General features: G+C 40.9%; 1 long non-coding RNA gene across 1 annotated transcript in view; it reads left to right on the top strand.

Annotated features, from left to right (window-relative positions):
- Positions 1–245: 245 nt before the first annotated feature.
- The window catches only part of LOC120798269, a 62771-nt gene continuing 45734 nt past the window's right edge, over positions 246–17282 (top strand). Inside the window, exon 1 of the long non-coding RNA XR_005708667.1 lies at positions 246–562. This is a non-coding gene — a long non-coding RNA (uncharacterized LOC120798269). The remainder of the gene's footprint in view (positions 563–17282) is intronic.

Below are 17282 nucleotides of genomic sequence, written 5' to 3'. Positions count from 1 at the left end.
CGAGGTAGGATGTATAGCAGGGCTGTTGGGTTAGTCTCGCACTAGGTCTAAGCCGGGGTTTCTAGCTAGTTGCCAAAAAACAGGTGAGAACAGCGCCCCTCTGGCGTGTAACGGCTGGCCGATGTTAGCCGGCCTGTGTGGTCAAAAGGGGGCGTTGCACCCTCGCCGAGCGTCCGCCGGAGTGACGCCAGGTGAAAATTGGCCTCGCTTGATTAAAGTAATAGTTAAGCATCGACCAATCAAAAGCGAAGGGAGCTACGGAGGCCGCCACACCCTGACGGAAACACCGCAAACGAAAAAGAAAGGTAACACTTAACTTGAGCGGAACAACCGCCACAGGTCGCTCACCTTAACTTTAGTCTGCCGGCGTTAATGATACCGGCTAACGGGCTTTTTGAAAAGACGGTTCAGCGGGCGGCGACGGGACGAGGAGACGAGGACTTCCGTCAACAAACAAACAAATGAAAAATGACTGTCAGAAGCGGCGAGTGCAGCTGGACATTCAATACGAGGGATACTTCAACTTCACGAGAGAAAGGAGAGAGGACTTCGACGACAAAATGTGAGTCAGATACACCCTCTGACTCCGTGTCTCTGTCTCTTCGCTGGCTCCGTGTCTGTCCCGCTGGTGAAATGTCCCGCCGTGGCTTTCTGTGTGCCTTTACCTCTCTGCCGTGTTGTTGTTGTGTTCCCTCCGCCTGTTTGCCTGAACATCTGAGCTGATGCCGGTGAGTCCGCCGAGGCTGTGTGTGTGTGTGTGTGTGTGTGTGTGTGTGTGTGTGTTTCAGTTTTGTCTGTGCTGGTTGTTGAGTCACCTGTTGACTGTCTCTGATTTGCTCGTGGCCTGTGCAGCAGGTTCACCAATGTCTCGTGAGAATTTCCTCATCCACGTCTCGTTTTTTTTTTTTGTTTTTTTTAACCCGTGTTGTATGTGGAGTAACGGACTTTATGACCGGAGCACCGTGGCTCTGGTTAATGCAGTAGTTGACGTAGCTGGCCTCGGTCTGGCCCCCGTGGTCTAAGTGGGCCACAGCCGCCGCTGCACGGAGAAGAGGTGGCGACAGCCTGTTTCTTGTTGACTGGGGCTAAATATGGGACACAGACTGCATCACCCCGCTCACTGTCTCCTCTTACAAGTGCAGAAACAAACTAATCTGATTAGTGTGCATCCCCCCTTCTCGGCGTTGACTGAAGTCCAAGTGCCAGAGGCAGAGAGCTGACATTTTCCTGCTGTTTTCTGCCATCAACTCACTCCCTTTTTTCCTTTTTTAAATGTTACTAAAGTGGTGATTCAGACACTGAATTATAATCTCTAGTGTTTGTAAACTGCCACAGAGAAACAGTCTGCTCCCCTCTCCTCCTGATCATCTTCCCCAGTCTCTTTCCTCCACTCTCCTCTCCTCTCCTCTCCTCAGTAAGCACTTTCTCCTCCCTCCACCCCAACTATCAAACCTCCAAACTCCTTATTTATTTATTTATTTATTTTATTTTTTATTTAACACCCTTCCCTGCTCTACGACCTCCTTTCCAGCCCTCTGTTCTCTCCTCCTCCTCCTCCTCCTCCTCCTCGTTCACTGTTGTCTACCAATCCAGTTGATTGATTTTTATGCCTCCTCTTATCGAGCTAAGCAGCCGTTGTCAATAAATGTCGCCTGTCCACTGTCCCTGTTCAGACACACACACACACACACACACACACACACACACTCTGACGCGCACGGCAGGGATTTTCGGCCTTGTTGCTTTTCAGACTTGACTAGGAGTCCCATGGTTTTTTCGTTGATCATATTGCTTTTCTCACTTTATTAATCCGGACTTGTGTTATCTGATAAAACACAACTCAGCAGTGCTAAGGTGTAATGATTATATAGACTAAGTATCTGTCAATCAAGGGATCAGTCGCATGTAACAAACCGTTGGTTTAATAAGATAAATCGTTCAAATCATCTTTGTCCTTTTCTCTTGTAAAACAGAAAAATATTGTTTGACAACTCTTCCAATAAACAGTAGTGGAAAGTAACGAAGTACATTTACTCAGGTACAGTACTTATGTACAGTTGAAGTACTTGTACTTGAGTATTTACATTTTAAGCTATTGTTTTCTTCTATTTCACTTCAGAGAGAAGTATTGTCTTTTTTTTAAATCCTACATTCGTCTGACAGCCATGGATACAAGTCACTTTTCAGATTAATATTTTAGAAAAAAAAATACAAATAGCTTGATAGCAACAATAGAGGTGTTGGCTCCTTCTTACGTTTCAGCTGTCTGAATAGTTAGCAGTTCCACCAAAAGAGACCTTTCCCCTCCAAACTTTTTGGATAGTTATTTTTCAATAACTCTTCAAGACACAAGGAGGTAAAACTCTCCACCATTTGATAAAAAAGGCAAAGAGAAGGATTAAAAGAGAGAGAAATGAGTACAAACTTGTTTTATCTGAACCTTGCTCTACTTCTTTCCTACCTCATGAATCATCTCACGACGCTTCAGAGTTATCTTGTGGCCCTTTTCGAGGGGGCCCGACCCCTTGGCTGGGAACCACTGGACTAAACTAGCTAACTGGTAGATAAAGTGGTTAAACCTGGCTCCGCCTCAACCAGCTACAACATGCTGCTTAAACATTGATGCATCAGTAGCGACAATCTAATAATGTTATATATATATATAAAATAACGTATCAGTCACAGGGGCTCAATTGTCTGTGGAATTGTCTGTTTGAATGCTTCTTACACCACCGGTATACATAGATGTTTCCTGTGTGTCAGTAGTGTGAGCAAGTTTTCCACTGTGGAGTGGCCTCATTTTTGCCCCTTGTAGCCGTGGGGATGACTCTCCTACCAGAGTTGCCATCTATCTTAAATTAACTTTAACTGGGAACCATTTGACGTTTCATCCAGGAACCCCACGCCTAATGTATCACGTTCTGAAGCCTCTGCCGTGCTCATTTGCGTATTCACTCCAATTTCTTAGCGGTGTGTCCTGTCGTACACCAGTGATAGCCAATGACTTCTGCTAGTTAAAACTTTTTACTGTTAAAATGGTAAACACCAGGGTGTAGGTGTATAAAACCTTGGTGGTTTTTCGGTTAAAAAAAAAACAAACAAAACAAGGTGGAGAAACATACTGGCATAATGTTTCAAAGCTGCAAATAAATTCGTTTGTTGAATTGCACCTGAAGCTCTGCATATCTTTAAAAAACCAGTTAGCCCCCCCCCTTTTTTTTTTTTTTGGGCTGTGTTTCTGCTTGACTGTCATAAAAATGAGTTCAGATGTTTTACCATTTGAAAGTGTGCCAAAGTGTTTCCCTTGCCAGTGTCTTTTCCTCAATTTCACACAACCACAGACAGAAAAAAAAAAAACACATCATTCAGCTTTTGTGGATTGCTTTCCTGGTGGTAGCTTTTCAAATGAAAAACAGCATTTTCAAAAACATTTCACAAAGGAAAAAGAGTAGCACGCAGAAGGTAACCCACCATGCTGGAGAAAATAAAGAACGAACACCCTTGATCATGATATTACTCCCTAAAATGCCTTTTTGTCTAAGGAAGTTGGTATTGAATTTAAAATATTATGCAAAATTTCAGTGATTAAAATGTGTTAACACATTATCACACACATTGTCAGAGATCGCAAAATTTTCTACCTTTTTTTTTTTTTAAATGACCCTGACTTTTAGCTAAACCGCCAAATTGCTAACCGTAGCCACAGTGTCCCCACACAGTTAGCGTCAAACAAAAAGTGTGTTTAAGTGTAGCTCTTATTAATCTCATGTAATAGCTCTGACCCACCTCACTGTTCAAAATTCTGATCTTTCAAAGGCCCGCTGAGGGATGTGTGGGTGGCCCTTCGTTAAAATCTGTACTTTGTTACAGTATATTTAGTATTGTAGATAAAGTGGATTGTATTTTGGACCATTACTAAATTTTTATATATTTATTTATATATTTAGTTAATCGTATCTAGAGCTAAATGTATGGTACACTCTTAAATTCTTGCATAGGCTACAGTAAAGGCAATCTGTGACTTTTCTTGTGACTTTTACAAAATTAAGTGCCTAAAAAGTTGATACTTTTTCTCTGTTTTTAATTCCATTTTGTTTCATAAGAAAAGTAGGGCTGCGACTAACAATTAATTTCAGTATTGATTAATCCGTAGATAATTTGCACATGAACATCAAAACTAAAATACAGTACATGTTTTTATATTCATGCAAACTGAACCCAAATCCAGGTCCTTTTCAACAGCGTATATCAGACTCTTCAAGGGGTAGAAAGCTAAAGTCATGGACTTATTTCCATTATTGTCCCTGGGGATTACACAGCCTACCAACCGAAAAAAGGTGTTTGTATACACCGAAAAACAGAAATGCATCAAAGTTCTGATGGTCCATCAGTGAGCACAGGCAGGAACAGCACGTCTGTCCATCCTATCTCACTGGGCTGCGATGCTGGTTTCAAGGTGTTGGCCCATTTTATCTGGTAATTTTCAATTTTTTAAAGTATCATTGTCAACTCTGGAAACGGTTTTTGACATATATAAAAACATATTGAAAGATATGCACACATGGACTCCTTTTTTGGACGGACTGTACCCTTTTCTATTCTGTGATGTTCTGTTTTGTTCTCAATGCCAGGTTGTTTCTGCGCTATGAATACAAGGCAAGGTCGAGTCTAATTAGTGGGTGAAATTCGTTCTCTGCCAACACTTCTTTCAGCAGGAGGCTTTCTGGTCTTCTGTGGGAATAGGGAGGCCCGGTTTATTTGTGTGAGTGTGTGTGTGTGTGTGTGTGTGTGTGTGTGTGTGTGTGTGCACCTGAGACAGAGGGAGATCCCCTTTCCCCCCAGGGTTATATCATTACATGGATAATTAGGCCAGGTCAACCAGAGAAAGGAGAAAGCAAGAAAGCAATTCCAATTAATTCAAGAAGACTTCTCTCTGAAGCATAGTGGTTTTGAAAAATTTCTATTGCGCGCACACATGCAAGAGAATAATCTTGGTTTTAAGTGAAAGAGATGAGTCCTTCAGTTTTGTCCAGTGTTACTTTTTGGGTTCATTAATGTGAATGAAGAGGTGCCCCCCCCCCCTCTGTTTATTGCAGTGACTTGCCTGGAATTAACACAAAATATGGTTACATTTGTAAAGTCCCTCTGAAAAACTCAGGCAGGTTCACTAAATGTAGTTTGCCACAAAAACCTTTCAAACTCATTTAGTTATAATCAAAATTTTGGAGCAAAGACTGAATACAAAACTCTTTTGATCAGTGTGACAAATGATAAAATGTACTGTATGTCACTAAATCGTCATCTTAAATGCATTACTGGTCCTTGAGGCTCTCCTGACTTCTGAAAGGGTTTCCATCAAATGTTGCAAGACTGAAGTTGAACTCACTTGACGTACAGTTTGTACTGGTTGATCTCACCGCTGCATTGCAGCACCAGTGAGTTCAGCGTTCAGGACGCCGTTTAGTGTTCTGAACAGAGAGCACTTTATATAGGCAGAGACAGTTGTTGTGTTCTCCAGGTGCCCTGTCGTCGTAAGGATAGAGGGAAGATGTGTCCCTGAAGGCTGGTGGTCTTAAGCTGTGTCCACTGATGGTCTACAGAGGAATCGACCCACAGCCATCACCAGTTCAGGCCTCCAGACTCGCTAAATTCAAAACTAACGGTGTGTGAAGGCTAGGTTTGCAAGTAATGATTGTTTTTGTAATTCATTAAACTTTCCATTATTTATTTATTTTATTTTTTTATTAATTGATTGATCTTTTAGTCTATAAAATGACAGATGATTGTGAAAAATTCCCCAAATTTCCTGAAGTGAATACTTCAAATTGCTTGTGTTGTTTGACCAACAGTCCAGAAACGTGAATGTATTTCAAGGTACTCGGCAGGTAGGTTGTTCCAGGCGTCTTGGAGAATTTGCCACAGTTCTTCTGTGGATTTGGTCTCTCTGTGTTTTTCTGTCTCTTCATTTAATCCTGGACTGACTCCGTGATGTTGAGATCAGGGTCAGACCATCTGTTGCAGGACTCCTAGTTCTTGTCTCTGCCCATAGAGCCCTACTCGGTTTAGAGTGTGGCTTTTGGTACAGGCTGAAAGCACCACTTCCAATTGCTCCAGGTCAGCCTGAAGCTCTTTTAGATGTCTTGCATGGTTTTTGTTTTTTTTCCATAATCCACATCAACCTTTGCAGACTTCTCTCATTGAGTTTATTCTTAGCACCACGTCTTCAGTTTTATGACTGTGAAACTTCTCAATAACATTACGAACTGTTGAAACAGGGATTTCAAGATCTTTGGCAATCGCCTTGTAGCATTTTGAATTTTGATATGCTCTCCTATCTTCACCATTGTGAAAAAGAAACTGGAACCAATCAGCCCCCCATCATTCATTGGTTAATTCAAGTCATGTGAACACTGAAAATTAAGCACAGGTGAATCTTATTTGATTTGTGTTTTTTATTTTGTTTGTGAAACTAATTTAATTTCATCAAACGATTGTCAATAATTTTGTCAAGCGTACATTTTATTTTATTAATTTTTTTAAATTTCACTATATGAAAGCGTTATTTTTACCTTGGACATTTTATTAAATATTTTGATCATGCAAAATAGGTTAATTTACATTTATTTCTGAAGATATTATAAATTCTGTACTTAAAATTCAGGGGTGCCAATAATTTCAACCAAGACTGTAAATCATACATTTCAAGGTCATCTAATTTATTCCTTTTTAATGGGCATGGAAACGGAAGAAGATTTAGATAGTAGAGGATCATTGTTTTGTCTGTCTGCCCATCTTGGGTAATACTTTGCTGTTACAGTAGTTAACCTTGCATGTAGTGAATTCGTCTGGACCGACGATTCATAGTTCTTCTTGTCCTTCCATTTAACTGGGTTCACATGAAGACACTGACCTCACTGACTGAATTCAAACTCCTACACTCTCACCCATACAACTAAACTCTATCTCCACACACACACACACACATTCTAACATGTTTACTTCTACTCAGTCCTCAGTCATTGCTGAATTGCTCAAATCTTAGCAGCCTTGGAAAACCGTGTTCACTTTTGTTAGCATTCATTCTTGTCTTTCTTCCTCATCTCTCTTTTTCTCCACTCTCTGCCTCTAGAGCTGTTTTTTTTTTTTTTTTTCTCTCCCTCCAACCTTGGATGCCTCTGAGAGCTGATATTCTCAAGGTGGAGCTGTTGACAATAGGACATGTCTGGGAAGCTTTGGTACTTGTTGAAGTTTTCTAACCCTCGTGGAGTTTTCAAGGACTGTGGAGCTGAATACAGTATCAGCCCAGGCTGGGCTGATACTTGGAGCCCATTGGTGTCATTCGCTTCTATATCGCAGACCTTCCTCCCTGACCATAGCTGTAAAATACATTCACTATTATCTAACATATAAACATGTAATGTAAGGTTAAACTGACTACAGTAAAGGTGTGGGCTGAATTGCTATGGCCGTAAATGACTTAATTTAAGCTTCTCAAAACATGTCCTCTGTGTCCCAATTTCTCCACTATGGTTTTTACAACATGCCTCTAATTTATTTTGTTTGATTGTTCACTGATGCTCAAGGTGAAAAAAAGGGCACTGTGAAACCAAGAAAAAACCCAAGGGATTATCGAACAAAATATAGCTCAGCTCAGAGTCTTGGCTGTTTTTGTCACGGTTGAGGATGGGCCACAGAATTTGGCAGGAATTTTCAACTCCAAGGAGCTAGTTTTGAGCAGATAAGCGTTGTTTGCACACAATATGTGTGTGTATTTTATATATTAACACTATTGTGTATTGTTAAAATGGCGTATATCAACATAAAACAGGAGCAAGAATCTGTGATTACGTGTATTTATAAAAAGAAAAAAAAAAAAAGCCAGCAATGTTACCTCTCCTTTCAGCCGTCTGTGTTGCAGGTCGTTGTGACAAGAATATGTCAGCACACCACAGTATAGTGACAATATCATATGACAAATTTCTCTCACATTAACATTTGTACTGTTACCATGAATAATATTATATAGCTGGGGATGGGGTTCAATAGCATTTTATCGACTCTAAATCCAGTTCCAAATTCCTTATCAAATTCGAAAACTTTTGAACCCCCTTACCAAATCTTATTAGTTTGGTGGTGGGGGATGAAGACACATGCACAGTATCACCCTTAAATTAGAGCTTCTGCTGTGCTGGAAGAGTGTAGGGCTTTCGCCGCGTGTTCTGTCTTGTCTCTGTGACATTCATTAACCCTGTCCTGTCTAATTTTTCCTTTTTTTTGCTCATTCAACAAATGTCAAATAAATAAATCGCAGATTTTTTTACATTCACAATGCACTTAATATTACCTGAAGGTGAAAGTTTAACAAAAAAAATGCCATCCATTATGTTGTAATATGAGCACAATTTTAAGACCGTCCGCCATGTGTAGTGTGGGTCAGTCTTGTTAACAACTGCGTTGCTAAGTTAGCACGTTTGTGTGCATATGTCATCAGTTTATTTTCTTTGCAGATACCTGTAAAGAGAGTCTCGTTTGCCAGAAAAAAGGCAAACGAGACTATCCAAGAGAGATTCGTTGGCCGTGGAGCTTAGTGACTTTTAATCTATCTACCAACTCGGAACCATAATGGCCCAAGGTAATTAGCCAAGGCTTTAATACAACCTGACACTGAGCTGGATAAAGTGCACTAATCGAAATGCACTCTGTTAACTTTCATTACTTGCCCGATGTGACATAGATTTATTATGTCAAGTTTCTGAGCACCAAAATTTTCTCTAATACATAACCATGAATGTACTTAAACATCACCAAGTGCCAGTTAAATTCAGCTTCTGCCAGAACAGTCAATGTGAAGTCTGGACAAATTGACCATTTGTTACATTCAACCGCTAACAACATAATTACCTTAATCACAACATCCCAGAGAATCGACTAACTGAGGTAACTGCTGCTAACTTTGCCTCCAGTCAAAGGAAGGACTTTTGCAACCTTTTTTTTTTTTTTTTTACAAGTTTCTTTTTAAACTCCTCTGTTTATTCCCAGTAATTCTAATGGTTGCAGATTATTTCCGAATAAGGACAGTGCAATAACTTGGACTCAGAAAAAGTACATCTGAATGACAATTCCTGTTTCTCCCTTCTCTCTGAAGCAGAGGTGGGCATTTAATTTTTTTTTTTTTTCATTCCACTTCTCATCTGCAAGGACAACTAAACGCAGGTAAAAATTAGAAAACTAAGTAATCTCACTCATCCCTTTCCCTCCACCTGTACTCCTTCCTCCTCTCTCAGCAGTCATGTGACAGGAGTTGAAAGTTGCCCCTTTTGGATTTGATGTTCAGTCAGGTTCACAGTCAAAGAGAAAGATACACAATCACTCAATCAATATTATCTTGAATCAATCAGTGTCAACAAGCTTTATTACTGACTTCAGAAAATTAAATAAACAGATGCTAAGTGTAGGCTAAAAAACCTTCCGGTGTGAGAGAGAGAGAGAGAGAGAGAGATGTGGTGGTTTCTCTCAATAGTAGTTAAAGGATTAGTGGTTTCCATGTGTTCCCATGGTCTCTGTCTTTAGACAACAAGGCCTACAACCCCCCCTTAGCACATCCACCACCACCGCACACGCACAGACGCACGAACACACACACACACACACACTCTTTCTTGGCGGTTGTATCAGCCCATCGACCTCTAGGAAACCTGAGCTGCTTGAAGTCAGAGCTTAGTAGTGTCACTGGTTGCTTCCACATAAACGCTGACTCCCTCTCTCTCTCTCTCACTCACACACACACACACACACACACACACACAGATCCCTGGAGAGACTGAATTCGATCCTCTGCTCTACCGGCTTGTCAATCACTTGCGGGATTGACTTACAGATAAATAGTTGGAGCCGGTCCCAGCGGCAGGTAAGGAGCGCTGGAAGAGCTCGACAGGTGACAGTTCTAGTGGGTGTGTTTGTGTGGACAAGTGAGGCCGGGGTACAGTGCAGGGCGGTGTTATCTGATAATAGTCAATCTCGGAGGTTAAGAGTGTGTGTTATTTATTTATTTTTTTTTTCTTCAATGAATGAATAGGAAGCAAACTTTAATCTACGGTACAGTAATTTCGTTTTAAGAACATCTAAAGTGAAGCACATTTACCAGTATTTTTTTAATAAGCATTTTTTTTTAAACTGTTGTTTGACATTACATAGACCAAAAGAATTGTTTAATCAAGACAATAATCAGCAGATTAATCAACAAAGAACAAAATCATTAGTGCCAGCTATGGTGTGGAGTTACTCTCTAAGATGCTTTTGGGAAACAGTATGCAGAGAGCAGTAGGTACAGTGTTTTATTTCTAGTGTCAGCCTTAAACGTCTTGTGGAGGATTTCCTTGCTTTCAGGTCACACTTGTCAAGCCAGCTTTAGTGACAGTAAGGAGTATCGCAGAAGATTTATAGCTGTGCAGCAAACCACTAATCAGTCTATAATTTTCTAATTTCTGTGTATGAAACTACACAGTTAGTATATCAGGTGTCCAAACATGAACAGAGTATTAAAGAAATACTGTGTACCCGTACTGTCAGAACACTGTATACAGTAAATCAAAGTTGAGACAATCCCGTCAGATAAATAAAAATGAAAACTATAGAAACTTAATGAACAGAAAATCCAAGATAAGCTTAACCTTGCTGCTCAGAGGAAGGCAAGTGTGAAGACAAGGATTACTCCCTGAGAAACTGCTTGGAAGGGCAGGGCCAAAATTCGCTTTGTCATTGTCGCCACAATCAAGACAAACACAAAATCTTGACAGTAGTCACCTTGTATCTGATTTTCACATCCTTTAACTTGTAGACAGAAGGGACGATGTAAAGATCAATTACACAAATTTTCCAGTGTTAACATTGTTGCTGTACGTTGAACTTTAGATGTCTATAGTGTTGACAAGCTACAGCTAAACATTTCGGTAACGGCTTACTGTTACTCTTGGAAGACTTTTTGTCATTGATTGCTAGAAAGCGCAGTAAGACCCTCACCAATTTTCTTTCTTTTCTTTTCTTTTCCCCCCCTCCGTCTCTCACCTTGTGTCTCTGACTCTCCCTCCCCGCTCCTACTCTTCTGCTCACCTATCTTCAAAGCAGCAGCGTTATTGTCATTAGTGTCAGTGTGTGTGTGAACGTTCCCAACAGCTTCTGTGAGAAACGCAGCCAGTGAGTGAGTGAGTGAGTGAGTGATGCAGCATGGAGACATTTTCTTTAAGAGCGTCAGTACACAAATGATCTCATCCCATAAACAAAAGTGGAAATGTGTTCATCAGCAAATCAGTACTAAGTGTTTTGTTTTTTCCTTCTCTCTCTGGAGTCTTGAAAGATGACGACACAATATTGTATACCATATTCCCTCAAATGGTGACTGGGGCCTTTTTATTTACCTCAACTGCAGAAGGTCACAGGCCTTTATTTGAAGCAGGCTTGTATTAGAGGCAGGCCTGTTATTTCTAATTCCCTCTGTTTGATAAGCATAATTGGTCACATTTTAGTAGGAAGCTTCCTTTTGATATGCTCCCATTTGCCCTTTTAAAGCTACCGCATTGCGCTGTTAATACAAACTCAACACATTTCCTGTAACCATTTCAAATTAAAAGCCCTCTTTCATTTCAGTTGACAGAAACCCCTTCATATCTCAACAGGGCTTTTATTGTGAAACATTTGCAGGAAGACCATACGCAACAACGAGATTGAAGGACGACAAAGCAAATTGGATCAGAATGAATCAATCAAACGCCGTCATGTGTTAGTTTGAACCCGGCAAAACATACCGGGTACATTTATTGGAAATATTCTCTTAAACAAATTGTATAACAGTAGATTACAGCGGTAGAAATGTACATTAATGCTAAACTGACATTTACATTATATGACAGGCACCAGGAGTTTATCCACGCTTGTTTTTTTTTCCCTGGCCTGTATTTGGGGGGCTGGCCTGTATTTGTTCGTGTCGAGCATGCACCCGGCCATTGTCGGAGAGCCGGCTTTTAATTGACTACTGGTTTGTATTTGAGAAAATACAGTGTGTCATTTAAATAAGCAAATATTTAGTAAGTAAGCAATTAAAAAGTAAACAATAAGTGTGTTTATTTTAACCTTCAGAGTTGTATCTGCATTTAAAAGCAAAAAAATAAAAATAAATAAAAAATGAGAAGTTGTTGGAAGACACGAGTCAGCCCGGCTAGCCAGAGGACACTAATGACCATGGGACATTTACCATGTATGTGCCTGCTGAGCAACTGTTATTTAAATGAATGAGGCAGCATCTTGTAACATGATATTCAGTATTCTTAATCTATCCGTGATACAAATCCTTGATTACTTCAACTAACATTATCCTAATTGTCATTTAGTTACACTACCTACAGTATAGTACGTAATACACCATAGTTGTCATTTTACAGTATAATGGTTCCTTGATCCTACATCAGGTAACTTTAAACAGTCTTTAGGGACTTGCCAGTTCTTGGGCACTTGCACCAGAGCGGGTGCCAGCTCAAAAGCTTGCTTGAAAACGCCTAATATTTGTGAGAATACAGAACCTGCAAATCAGACCATTTCAGGGAAATCACATGAAGCTTCTTTGTTACTGTACAATGGATGCTGCAGTATAGAAGACTGTTGGATTCTGCGATAGTACAAGCCTAAAGAAACATCTTCTGTTACTATATAGAAACTGTGCTCTGTCTTTTTCCCTGAACGTTTCCCTCCTCTATTCATCCTCCTCTAATCATCCCTCTGTCCCTCTCATTGTACATCTGCCTCTGTCTCACCCCTCCATCTCTCTCTCTCTCTCTCTCTCTCTCTCCTCCTTCAGTGACAGTAAACAGCCCTCCTGCCGTGTGTCTCCTATTACAGCCTCCATCCTGATTCCCCTCTTTCTTGCATCCTTCCTCCTCCTTTTTTTTTTTTTAAATCCCCTTTTCTCTCTAACCATCAGCCGCTCAGCCTAAAAGCTAAAGGGCCTCTCCAGACACTGGCTAAAAAGATACAAGAGGTCCAGAACAATCAAACGGCCTACAGAGGAAAGTCATGACGAGGTCAGGATGATGAAGGGGACGACTACAGCAGTGATGATGATGAGACTGACAAAAGGTTCTGGTGATCACAACGATGGCAGAAGGTGTCAGTGGCAGAGAGAAACCTCTGATGTTTAACGTGACAAATACAGCAATACTATAAAGATTAATGGCAATGATGGTGAAGTGGTCCAGCTATACAGAAGACGGTTCAGTTTGTTCACATTCTTAACTAAATTAAGCCCATACCACATGTTCCTCATAAAAAAAAAAAAAACCTGCCAAGAGAATTCAAATCTAGAACATCTGAGCTGGAATTAACATTTTTCCAAATTTTAAATCTACTGCATCAGAAACTGATTTTTGTTTTTTGTTTTTGCTAATATGAATAGTGTTTGATCAGTTTTGTTAGACTGGTTTGTCTGCAGAGTCCAACAAATATGGCATTTAAGTTCACCTCGACAAGTTAAAGGAAATAGCAAACTAGGCTACATACTACACTGAAAGACTTGGTAACTATAACATGATGAATCACGAGTTAGTCCTTTCAGGATTAGCCCACTTAAAATGGAAAAAGAGCAAAAAAACAATCATCATACTTCATTCTCTCACACACGGCAGCATGTGGATTTGTCTGCCTGTCTGGCAAACATAAAAACAGAGACCCTGCTACTCCGTGCAGTTTGGTGAGGCAGCTATATGCCAACCTCACCTGGCTGTAACATTTAGATTAGGTAGCTGTAATTGGTACTGCCTAGAAATTTATTATGGCAAAGCCAGGCCTGTACAGGGTTAGTACATCATTCTTCATGACACCTGAATCGGTCTTCTGTATAACTGCTCACCTTGGATTATGGCACCACGATTTCCACATCAAATCCTGTGTATTAGGAAATGATTAATGGCTAACGCTCCCTGTTAATTCTGCATGGACTGGACTTTTAAACTGAAAATTAAAACTGGAATTTTGGCAAAGGAAGAGAGGCCTTCCATAGAGCTGGAGCCTGCTTGAATCAACACAAAGATAACCTGACCCGGATGAACCTCGTATGCTTTTCCCACTGCTGCAGTGTGCTTGACTAAACCGTACTGCAACAGCACAGGATGTTTCCTTTCTTTTCTAATCATAGCTCTCCAATACAAGCTCCTTTTTTATCTCGTCTTGTTTTCAGGACTGTCATCCTCACACAAATGACGTGTGTGTATAGTACAGGATCAAGGGGGTCAGGTGCACCCATCATTTCGAAACATAGAACTGGTGTTAAAACAAACTGAATAAAGTTGAAAGTCAAAGAATGTCCTGAGAAATTTCTTCAAAGGTTGTAGTGTCCTCTTCTTGAAGGACAGCAGCTGCTTTCAGTTTGGATTCACAGCAGATACAATGGATTCCAATGGCAACCCAGAGTCAGAGCAAAAAGATAGCAAAAGAATATATCAAAGTGAAGCATTAATGAAAAATTCTTAAACAAAAATACAGCATAATTCACTTCCTTGCTGCTGGCCTGTAACCCTCGTTTCTCCAATAAATCACTAAATTGACAGCTTGAACCGATGCTTCGGAGCCACGAAGAGGTGAGAGCAAGACATGGGAGTGTGTATTTAGCTGCAAGTGGGTGACAAATGAAAGAAAAAAACAACAAAAAGGGTCTCAGTAAGGGGCTGTGCAACAGGAGCCACCAGAGTGGCTTCAGTACTTCTTAACAAAGATCTCCAAGTCTCTGAAACTCTACTGAAGGGATGAACACCATTCTTCCAAAAGAAACCCCCCCCCAACTTGGTGTTTTATTCAGGTGGTTCCTTTAATCAGTCATTCATCTCTCTCTCTCTCTGTCTCTCTCTCTCTGTGTGTCTCTCTCTGTCTCTCTCTCTCTCTGTGTCTCTCTCTCTCTCTCTCTCTCTCTCTCTCTGTCTCTCTCTCTCTCTGTGTCTCTCTCTCTCTGTGTGTGTCTCTCTCTCTGTCTCTCTCTCTGTGTCTCTCTCTGTGTCTCTCTCTCTCTCTGTGTCTCTCTCTCTCTGTGTCTCTCTCTCTCTCTGTGTCTCTCTCTCTCTGTGTGTCTCTCTCTCTCTCTATACATAACATACTGATCAAGAGTGTAGCAGTGGATCGTGCTGCAGGAGTGGTTCAAAAAGTCTCTATTGAGGTTATTTTCCCATGAATATTGGTCAGCGTTGTAATCCATTATCATTTGTGAATCCAAGGTAACAGCCGCTGTGTTCCACGAGGTGCAAAGCCACAAAGTTTTTAGAGCCACCTTTCGGGCCTGTAGGGGAGAGGCGTTTGAGAAATGAGATTCACAGTGGGGTACCTGTTTAAACCGACTACTGTATGAACGCAGCCCGAAAACACTGAAACGGTAGGAAACAGTCAGAGCTCCATCACATTCGTGTTGAACAATAAAAAAATCTTCCCTCTTTCAACCTCTTTTCTCCTCCTAGGTTTTCACCTCCCATAACCGATCAGTATGATGTTGATTAAGTATTGTTTGTCTTGCATAATTTTTTCAAAATACATAGACGTAAAAACCCCCAGTGGGAAGCAATATTTGGTGTTTATATTGTAGTAACACTCTTTGATCCAAAAGCGTGCTTTTAAACAGTGCAGATTTAGTTTTCATCTTAAAATGCCCTAGTGACGAATTTACCCCATACCATGCACGTGTGTGTGCATATCAAAGTGTATCCAGTAGAAATTGTAAAATGTGTGACATTGTGCCTCAGTGGGGAAAATGCTCAGGACTCTGTGAGGAAAAATTACTCTTAATTCTCCTCATCTCACACTCTGCGGGACTGGAAGACATCCTGCAGGGCTTATGTACACACGCACAGCACGCACACCTGGCCTTGGCAGCACATAACATAGCAACACACACACACACACACACACACACCCACGGCCAGGTCAAAGCCCTGGAGCTTCTGTGGCAACTTTGAGGGCCAGAATAATGACTTCCATAATGTCTCCCTACAGAGAAGGAGAGTGAGGGAGAGTTAGTGAGGGAAAAAAGTGAGAGAGAGAGAGAGAGGGGAGAGACAGAAGAGAGAGAGAGAGCACTTTTCTTTCCTCGGCTGTAGGAGTCCTTTTGTCGCTCACCCTGCGGGAGCTTTTAGTCCTCAGCTCCAACTTATCGGCTGTCCAGCATTGTGGGGTGGGTGGGTAAGAGGGCATGGGAGTGGGGGGGATTGATACAGTAAAATGCCCTACCGTGGAGGGCTCTGAGGCTTTTTTTTTTTTTTTTTGAGGTAGGAGGCCTTTGTGTGTGCCAAGAGGTCAAAGCTACAGTCGATCGGCCTCCCTCCCTCTTTCTCCCTTTTCTTTTCATCGCTTCTCTCTTTCCCATTGCTGTGATTGATCTATTTTTCGGTTCTCTTGCTGTCGCATGTTTACTGCAGTTAAGTATGTTGTTTTTATTATCATATGCACCTGCCAATTTAGCATTATGTTGGAGAGATACAAACACAAACCTCTTTAAGTGGCAGAAAATGAAATAATATCAATTATTTGCTGTTTTTTTAATGCCTTTAGAGTGAAGAGAGAAATGAAGGATGTTTTCATTTGAGGCTTTCAGAGCAAGGACAAAGAAAGCACAAATGCATCTTCATTTACAGTGGCTTCAGAAAGTAGTCAGACCCCTACCCTTTTGGTTTTGTAAATTTTCATTTTTTAAATGGATAAAATTAATCTTCCTAATCTTCCTCTCCACGGCTTTCCGTAGATGTATTCGCTCGCCTCTGGGATCATTTAGTGCAGCAAACCTGTATACTCGACTCAAACTGGCTTGACTCTGCTGTGGGTTATACCAACTCGCGCACGCACGGGCTGCTGTCGACACTTCCTGTACATGCAGAACTACTCCCAGGAATACCACATGGGTCTTTGGGACTCGCCAGAATCTTTCATTTACGAGACTCAGGCAGCAGACTCAATGTACAGCAACGTTAGCCTGTTTTTACTATTATTATTCCCAGTACAGTTCATTTTTCTGCTACTATCATGCTACAACATTTATTCAGACTTTGGTACATTTTTGTTTATGTCCTGGAAAAATACTGTAATGCAAACATAGAATAAATGAAATTATAAGAGTAAGTAAAGTAAAATTCTGCAGGATGAGGCTTAAATTGCTTTACTTTCATCCTTACACGGTAACAACTTCATGGCACTAGGACTGACTTAAGATAAACCGTGGCCACGTTCATGGCAATGAGGGAACATGTCACCTGGTTCAACAGTTT

Source organism: Xiphias gladius, chromosome 13 (genome assembly GCF_016859285.1).
Source record: "Xiphias gladius isolate SHS-SW01 ecotype Sanya breed wild chromosome 13, ASM1685928v1, whole genome shotgun sequence".
NCBI classification, from domain to species: domain Eukaryota; kingdom Metazoa; phylum Chordata; class Actinopteri; order Istiophoriformes; family Xiphiidae; genus Xiphias; species Xiphias gladius.
The sequence above is the reverse complement of the archived record's forward strand: the minus strand, read 5'-3'. Positions and strand labels throughout refer to the sequence as shown.